This window comes from Apteryx mantelli, chromosome 4, assembly GCF_036417845.1.
Source record: "Apteryx mantelli isolate bAptMan1 chromosome 4, bAptMan1.hap1, whole genome shotgun sequence".
In the NCBI taxonomy this organism is placed as follows: domain Eukaryota; kingdom Metazoa; phylum Chordata; class Aves; order Apterygiformes; family Apterygidae; genus Apteryx; species Apteryx mantelli.
Genome location: NC_089981.1, coordinates 82,232,015 through 82,241,421, shown reverse-complemented (window position 1 = coordinate 82,241,421; position 9,407 = coordinate 82,232,015). Strand labels below are relative to the sequence as shown.

The 9,407-nt window shown below is 36.1% G+C and overlaps 1 long non-coding RNA gene across 1 annotated transcript; it reads right to left on the bottom strand.

Annotated features, from left to right (window-relative positions):
- Positions 1–2,585: 2,585 nt before the first annotated feature.
- On the bottom strand, positions 2,586–5,271 carry LOC136991768 (uncharacterized). Its single transcript, XR_010883972.1, has 3 exons — positions 4,796–5,271; positions 3,838–4,049; positions 2,586–3,309 (listed from the first exon to the last, which is right to left on the bottom strand). It is a non-coding gene; the product is annotated as an uncharacterized lncRNA (long non-coding RNA).
- Positions 5,272–9,407: the final 4,136 nt, after the last annotated feature.

Here is a 9,407-nt window from a genome sequence, read left to right as displayed (position 1 = left end):
TACCTTCTGCTCATCGTTCACATAGGAAAAAAACGCTGCAAGATCAACTGGAATGACATAGTTCTACAGCTGCAAATTTGGTATTCAGTACTCCCAGATGAATCCAACTATATTAATAGAACATACAATTTTCTTGATACCACTCCAACGCTGCTGAGTCACAACGTATATTCGTTACAAATGGATCTGTGAAGTTCCCCACAATAATTGCACAAGAGTTGCTCTGTAGATCACTTGTAACTCTTGGCAGTTACTTTACAGATGGAAGTTAAAACTAAATACGTTTTTAAAAAGGAATCTTTATGATCCCCCACCTTAAGCTGAGGCAGTCCAGACAAATCTGAATTTCAGTATTATGTACTCAAGGACTAAGGTCACATACTTGAACATTAAGTTCTCTTGGAGCAAGAATTGACTTTTCACTGTATGTTTGCACGGTGTCACAACATAATACTTTGAGTATGGGGAGGAACTTCTAGGCACTATCATAATGCAACAGAAATGTTTTTAAAATCTTACTTTTTAACCGGTGCTTGGGTTGCACTTTGTCAAATGTACATCAGTGAGAAGTATGTCCCCTCCCCACCCCTGCACCGCAAAGTTAAATTTAAAAAAGGGAGAGGGAATGAAAGCTTTGATATTTTTAGTCATTTAATATATAGCATTCAAAGTAGAGAGAGAAATGAGCATGCCTAGATGTAGCTGAACTTGGGTTTCTTTAGATGTGCTTTCATAAATAAGGTTGGTAGGGCTTGATAACTCTACGTTGCTGGATGCAGTTTTAACTGGAGCAATTCAGGTAAGCTGTATCTAATCAGGTAGCTGTATACTACCTGCCTATCTAAATGATCATACATACAATGGAAATTTTTAGTGCACAGGCTTCTTCAGAGTTTTCTGCCTGAAACACTATTAAGTTTTCTTCAATGCTATATCCACTCTAGCACACAAAGCTTACTCATGTGGAAGTGTAATTTGGGCTACCCATGCCAATTTTCATAGTAAAGCAGTTTGTGCACATGTGGATAAAGCATTAAATACCAGGGATCAGTAAAAACACTGCCATCAGCAGACACCTCCAGCTGAAGTATTAGAAAGTAACATGATTTGCTGAGGAGAGGGCTTTATTTTGAACATCTTTAAAAGTCCCATCTCATCGGCCCTTTTCCGTTCTCATCTCTGGTGGTAGGCAACCGTCTCTGCAGCACTGTTTTGCAATTCTGCCTTCAAATAACACAGCACTTGGCACCAAAATGTCTAAATGAGGCAAGTTTATAATGATTGATGTTTATCAAGCTCCTGGATTTATTGAAGGTACTTTAATTAATTGCCACTCAGTGATGAATAAGTGCTTAATAAACCAAAATCAGATGTTGAATAAATCATATACTCTAATTACATACTATGATAAAAGGCTGTTTTGATTGCAAAGTCAAGTTCTAGGGTAAGGACACCATTTTCTAGAGGTCAGCTCCGAGCTACCAGCTTCTGGCTTTTGAGAGTAGATGCTAACTTTTTGCATACAGAAGTAAAAGAGCTGTGCCTGTCACCACTTTTCAGCAGGAATCCTTTATTTTAATAATGCTACTTTTGGTGACAATGCTAGCACTTTCTCATTACCTGCACAGGGATCCAGTTTAAGATTTCATATTTGAGCCTGTTGAATACAAGAAATCAGGCCACATTCTGTCCACTTTTCCTCAGCTACCCCAGCGATCTCTCCTCACTGTCTGCCCCTAAAAGGCTGAACAGGCACTCCACGTGTAGTTCAGGTAGGGGAAAGAGCTGCCTGCAATCTATTTCTACGTTCCTGTTCTTCCTCTCTTTCTGCCCACCCATGCAATGGCTGTACACGTGTGGTGATTTTTTGGGGGGGGAATTTTGTGAGCGGTAGGAACCCCTTATATTTGGAACCCCTGAAGCAGAATGATCAAAAAGGAAACAAGAGCAGGAGCCTCACACCTGAGTGGCAGTCAGAGACTGCCGAAAGGGCACCCAGGAGGGATCAGGTGTTTCTGTAAGTCATGACCACTGGCACGCTTTTAAATTCCCACCCTCTTCAGATACTTTAACAAGTATTATTATGGCAGTCCAGCCATCCGGAACAGCTTTACTGAATACTTCCTGCCTCTCAAGAGTTCCCGACCTCCTTCCATCTAATAGTATTCCCAGTTCTTTTCCTATTTGTGCAGAGACTTAACAGGAGTTCTTGAGGATAGCTTAGCTTGAACCATTGCCTTCATTCATGGCTTTTCAAAAAAACAAAAAAACCACACACACACACACACACACACAAAACACAAAAAAACACAAGCAAAAAACAAACAAACTAACAAACAAAAAACACACCACACACACCCCCTCATTATTAAGCCAACACATTCATGTGTAAGCTTCCTGAATGCAGCACTGACATATATTATGAAGCAACTCAAATCTGCTGCATGTTGACATTTTTTTCTGATAATTTCTTAAATGCATGGATTTAGTTGTCAGACTCCATATGCAGTACACTTTTTTTTTTTTTTTTTGGTGGAAGGTACCATTTTTAATCTTTGCTTCAAGCTCTGATCTTCCAGCTCCAATTGATACTGGTCAACACTGAGATCAATTAGCACCTTATAAGACTAGGCTCCAAAAAAGTCCAGGTTCAGGAGAGAGAGAAGCACTAGGCTTTCAGACCAGATACATATTTCAGAACTGCTGTATTACTGATAAATAATTCACTGCTTACCTATCTACTGAATTATGTTATAAATACAAGTTTTGAAATAAACATTTATTTGCATTGAGAAGAAAGAAGTCATAGCAACCGGATGTTTAGGAAAAAAAAAAGATGCCTGGACATGTTGTAAGTGGAAAGAACCAAGTCTGACCAGAAGAATTCTGTATTTTTCTTTCAACTGCGTGTTGGTGAGGTTAGTCAGCGTGAAATCTAAACACAATACCAGTACTGTCACAAGGCCAAGGCACCACGAAAGACGACAACTGCTGCTGCAAGGCAAGTGCAATGCAGTGCTAGTTAGCGTTGGTATGACATCAGTCAGCACACTCAGCTGGTTCTCTGTGCGCTTGTACCACTGCCTTAAAGATGTTGGCGGTCTTTAATTCTTCAAAACTGACAAAAATTACCAAAGACTGACTTATGCCCTATAGGTATCAACCCTGAAAAAAATACTCTAATTCTTAAAATAGAAATTGTCCATTTGAGTGAGTTTTTTTTCTTTTTAAACAATTCCAGCATCTGTAACTGATCCACTATAGTCCAAAGCAATAACCATTAAGCAATTAGGTCCTTCATGAATAATGCTGTTAAAAAAAAAAAAAAAAAGGAATGATTAGTTTTAAAGTATATGTTAACTAGAACAGAAGCATAGATAACAGCCGTTCAAACTACAGGTTATCAATAAAATAAAAAAAACACTTTTGCAGCTTAGAAGAAATGCAGGTCATCATGTTCTGAAATGTGTTCATTTTGTGTGAGGCAGATACGATTGCATCCCCTTGCTTAACAGCCTAAGTAACTCATTATAATAAACATTTTTGCTGGCAATCCTCCCAAGGCAGTCATGGACTTAATTGGCCACCAGGACTAAATTTTCTACAGTGGAAATTATCCAAATATAGCTAGTGGAATACCAGGAGAGATGACCAAACATGTGATTGAATTAAATAATTCAGTGGAAGGTTTTTCTTTAACTGACATGGCAGCAGAATCAGTCCTTAAATGTCTACAGAAGAAGAGACAGACTACACTTGTGGATAGCCCATATATATGACTTCAAGCAAGTAACTTCTGTAAATGGAACATAGCAATTTTTTCTTCTAATATCCTACCATCGCAACATCCTGTTTTCCAAAAATGGGGCACAGTGCCATGAGCCACTCAGTTCTGGCCAGATCTTCATGATAACGTCTCCTCTACACCCAACAGATATCCCATGGCTTGGGTTTCCCCACATTTACATGCTTCTGTCAGCTCTTAGAGATTTTCAGACACAACTCTGCTGGATGCAAGGAATGCACCTCCGGAAGTACAAGGGGTAATTCTGTCAAAAAAGAGGCATAGGAAGTTATAGTGGTTTTTAGAACATAACTACAGGTGCACTACACAGTGTTTAAATAGCCATTAAATAGTCACATGTAAAGCAGACATGCTTTCCTCTTATCATACTTCCTAAGCTGTCAAATCAAACTAGGCTTATACATTAAAAAAAAAAAAAAAACTGTTAGAATATAAATTTTTTTCCTTTTGGGGGAAGATTCTGAGGAGACTAACTGCTGAATCTGTCTGCATACTCAGATCTGAGACTACCTTGACTCGAACTGCATTAGAATTACAAAGAGGTAAGAGAGACAGAAAATTTTTTCCTTCACCATAAGCTTTTGCAACTCTTTACACTACAAATAGTATCACAACAAATGCAATTGGAACATCAGCTGTTACTAACATGCACACCTCTCAACTTTTGCCACAGTTGCCTACAACAATATTTCATGGTTGTCATAGATTTTCCCCTTGTAAAGTAGATCTCATAGGGTCATCTGAACCAGTGGCAAATACTATTTTTAGATGAAGCTACAATGCCACCATGAAAAGCTAAATTTAGGAATTAAAATGATACATGTTGAATGGGTATATACTACACTACCACTGTACAAAAGGAATTGGTGGGAGTTATGAAAAAAACCTTTCTGTAGAACTGGTGATGGACTCTCATCTAGCTACCGTAACAGATAATCACAGTTCTAAGCCAAAATAGTTCTCGCTACTCCAAGTTACGGAAACTCTTACCAGTTCCTTTTGGAGTATTAAGTGTATCCAGATTCAACTGCACATTGGCTAGGGGAAAATGTAAAACAAAAAACTCCAGTGTCCTCGTGGCAGAGAGCAAAGATTTGGCCTTCTTTCTCCAGAAGAAAACCAAGCAGAACAGCCTTACTTAAGAAAGGGTTGCTTTAGACCTAAACCACATCATCTGTAAATAAAGTATTTGCCATCTCAGCCAGAAAAGTTATTGCACATTGACAGATTAAGTCACTTGTATAAATCCAGAGCATTCAGTTAAGTCAACAATATAGGGTATAATAGATATTGGACAATTAAAGAAGTGATAACGAAATTTTTGGGAAAAGAACGGTGTCTCCACATCTAACTGTTCTTCACATACCACTGTTAGGCACAGGGAATTCTATATTACCAAATGTAAGAGGGAGATAGGGGCAAATCCCAGTGCGCTGAAGGTTTAGGCCACTGGGCAGCAACTTGCTTTTAATTAAAGCAAGACATTTGCTACAAAGCACATAGCAAGCAAATGAACCAGTATTTTCTCATGTTTGTGTATTACATAGCACAGTTACAGCTTCTTGGGAATGATGAGCCATGATAATAAAAAAAGTCCAGTGTTTGAGATTACTGTATTCTGCAATTAGCCCAGTTTACTAAGGAAGCAAAGCTCATGCAAACATGCTGCCTACATATATTTCATGAAAAGCTATAAATATTCAATAGTCTGGGGAAAAAAAATAGATAGTCGGCCAATTTTCAAAGCAAATTTGACAGAACAGTAGAAGTTACTGGAAAGTGGCCCAAGAGGATACAAATTCACATTGCTGTTTTCTACGAGGATTCTGATTTCAAATAAGACTGAGCTATCTCAGTTAAACTAAAGCTGCAGCGTAAGTCAAATCAGCCATCAGATAAATCTACTGGAATCCAACCTTCGGTAGTTCCAGAACTCATGAAGCTGCTACTTCTCCCCCACAAGCACTTGCCCAGAAAGCAAGTTTCTTGTCAGATACAAAGTAGGAGCATGCTTCCATATTCATTTATCAGTGTGTGACACTGAGAAAAGAGAAAAGCTATAGAAAGATAGGACTTAAATCTTTGTATACAGTTTCATCAATAGCCTGCTTTATTATTTAGTATATGAAATTAAACAGTCCAGATTAAGACAGAGAAAAACTCATTGTAGTATTTCTTCATTCTTTTTCCTAAATTTGTGCATCTAAAAAACCCCCCACACCTTAAAAGACACAGCATCATTCTAATAGTCTTTGCTATATGATGATACAAATGTAAGTTTTCTTCTGATCAGTGGTTTACCCTTGTGATATGCATCCAGCCACATGTTCCTTCTTAGCACTGGAAGTAGTAAAGACGACAGAACACATTTGAATCCAACAGTAGTTTATTATCCACTCATTGCAGGGGAAGTTAGACACTTCAGTTACCAGTTAATGAGAGTTTAAATATTAGTTGACAACTGCAGAAAGTGTATGGTGAGTACAAAACCATTAACCATAATTAACAAAAAAGTTCAGATGTATTAATTTTTAAATATCAGGCTGTACACTGTTATACAGCAACCGTTATATGATCCTCAACTAATTCAGGGCTTGTGCTTGAAAGCATTTTTTTAATTAAAAAAAAAAAAAAAGTTCTCCAAGAGGTTGAGAGACTGGGGACTAGAACTGCATCATTTCCTGAAATACTACTAGCATAGAGCCTTACCTAATACAGACAAAGCTATTTTATGTTTTATGAACAGTTGCTTTTATCAGGAAACACAGTAACAAGAAAAACCTATACATAAAAAATTAAACTCCAGTATGCAAAATTATATATATACACCTATCTGTATTGTACTACAGATCCCATACAAATCAAGTATAGGCCAAATTTTGGCATTGTATTTAAGTGCATGAAGTTTAGTACAAAATCCTGCTCAGACTTTGCTCTTACTTTTCAAGTTACTAGCTCATGAATTCATCTTTTCCAATTACAGTATTTTAAATTGAACTGTATTAAGAATTTGTTTCTATTTCAGGAATATCAGCCTTGACTTTCATTACACTTTAGCAAAGTTGTGCAAAAAATCTAGTAATTGTTTTTCTTGTACTAATAAAATGCTCCAAACTGATAGGGCTTTTGTTTACGCTTAGCAGTTAGTATGTTTAAGGTATTAATCTCCTACGTAATCGCTATTCTTCTTTGATCCTACAGGAATAGTTGATTATATAATGTAAGCACATATTGCTTTATTTCATTTTGTTAAATGGACTCTTATCAACAAACAAATTACTTCCGGTGCAGAACTGAGTGCAAAAAAATTTTCTAATGCATAGTAAGTTTGCTTCATCTCCAGCATGTGATACTAGCAGTTTAGAGAACACCTACAGAGCAATAACCTGTCTGCCACATGATATCTGATTTTGTTTTCAAATTATGGTTTTTTTTGCTTTTGATTCAAGTAGTATTGTAGGAAGAAAACATTAGTGATCCAACCAATCTATTGATTTAACAAATATGATATTCATGGTCAATTTTAAAATAAGCTTATATATTTGTGCCAAAACAAAAAGGCCACTTAAGCTTTTGGATAGAATAGCAGCCTGCATCAAGTCATTCAATGAGACTTCCACAAAAAAGTCAAAGTTTCCTCAAAGTAACTTGTAGAATATAGCAGTAAACTGTATAATCCAGAAACATTCTATATTAGACAAAAAATGAAACAGCTTCCAACTTACACCCTTTTAAAGTCTTGTAAAATTGGGTTAAGTATGGTTTTATAAACAGCAATCTCTCAGTTCTCGAAAGCAAGGATATTACATTTCTATCTTACAAGGCAAGGCAGGTCACACACACACACTCATGCCTATATGCATGTCAGGACATGGACATGACCTTCAGGGTTCATTTTCAATGTAGTATGTAAGGACCTAGATGCAGAACTCCCAACAAAATTAATAGGAGTTCGACAGCTATGCCCTCTTACATGATTGAATTATTAAGTATCTTATATATTGTGTGTTAAAAATCTAGTTTCATGTCGAGAAAGCAAATACTGAAATAGAAACAACTTTTAGCACAACAGATGTATTTACTTACAGCATGCAAAGTTTGTTTTTATGTATTTGAGCAGCTAACAGCCACTAACAGCCCTTAAATATTTACAAGTTCAAAATGACAATCTTTACATAAGCAGTATTTTTGCAACTGCTCACAAATAGCTCAGGACACTCCCTAGGAAATAAACAAGAAATGAGTAACAAACACTGAAAGAAATCTTAAAATATAATGGCAAAGGAAAACATGATAGCTTTTAAAATCCAGACACGTTAACACTGTTTGGTTAAAAAAAAAATTTTAGAGATCCTGGTTTTTAAAAGATACATCTTTCTGTTTTTTCAGGAGCTTAAAAAAAGGTTCCAATTAAGCAAACAAAATACAACCTCCTTTGGTTTGCCAATTTACCTTAAAATAGTTTTTTTGTTGTTTTCTTTTTTTAATTTGCAAGGTAAGTAAATAAGGCATATATGATCAGAGGCTCAAGAGTTTTATATGTGATCACACAGAAGAAAGATGCTTCAACCTCAGTTGCCAGCACAGGAAGCAAAAGTAAAAGCTTTCATGTAAACATGCAACTTTTTTCAAAATAACAAATTCTAAAGATATACCCAAGATTCAATGCATATGTTAGTCCTATTTGAGGGCCAGGTCAGAAAAAAGTCCTGCTCATATGTTTAAGGCAGGTATCTAAGACTAATTGGGGTCTCTCCAGCCTTTTGGAAAACAGGAGTTTGTGTACACTCTACGCGATCATTAGTTTCAGTTTTATATTGCATACAGTAATCAGGTAAGACAAACATTGTTCATATCTTTTTTTAATAAATGTGTATCTGTATCTGCTTCTATAAAATAGTATTATTTCTTTTTAGGACTACACAACCTAGAACTGAGACAGTTCAATAGCAGTGAACATGAATAATTGTTTCTGCACTGCCTCATAAAAACCTTTCAAGTGTATTACCCTTCTTAGAAGACAGTTAACTACCTTCTTAAAGCTATGTTAAATTTATTTATAAATAATTTGGTACCAGCTGATGTTCACACTACAAACATTTATGTTCAACTCTAGCAATAGTTTAGGGCAAAGAAAGTGCTCGAGTTTTACTTACTGTTTTGTTATGACTGATGTGAAGGAATCTTAAGATGCTATTAACCAAAAATATACTAAAATGCAAATCTTGTATGTAGAGTTGGATTTTTAAGTTTTTGCATTCCTGCCTTTCTTTCCTCTGTTCTATAACAGTATTCACATTGCATGATATTTTGTGCTAAACTGCCCTCTTAAGCCTAGCCCCTTACAGAACATGAAAATAGAATAGTAAAACTTTATTCATGTAAACTTCAGTAAAGTAGTTGCAATCTGGAGATAGGGTTGTAAAGGTGCTGTATAAACCAACATTCTGATATACATTTCCTGCAGACTACACTATATGGTACATAGGACATGACATTTTAAAGTTACCCAATATAATGTATAAAAATATAAAATATATATTTTTTATATATATAATGAGTAATAGTAGAATGAGCTACAGTGCAATTCTCCTTAGTCTGC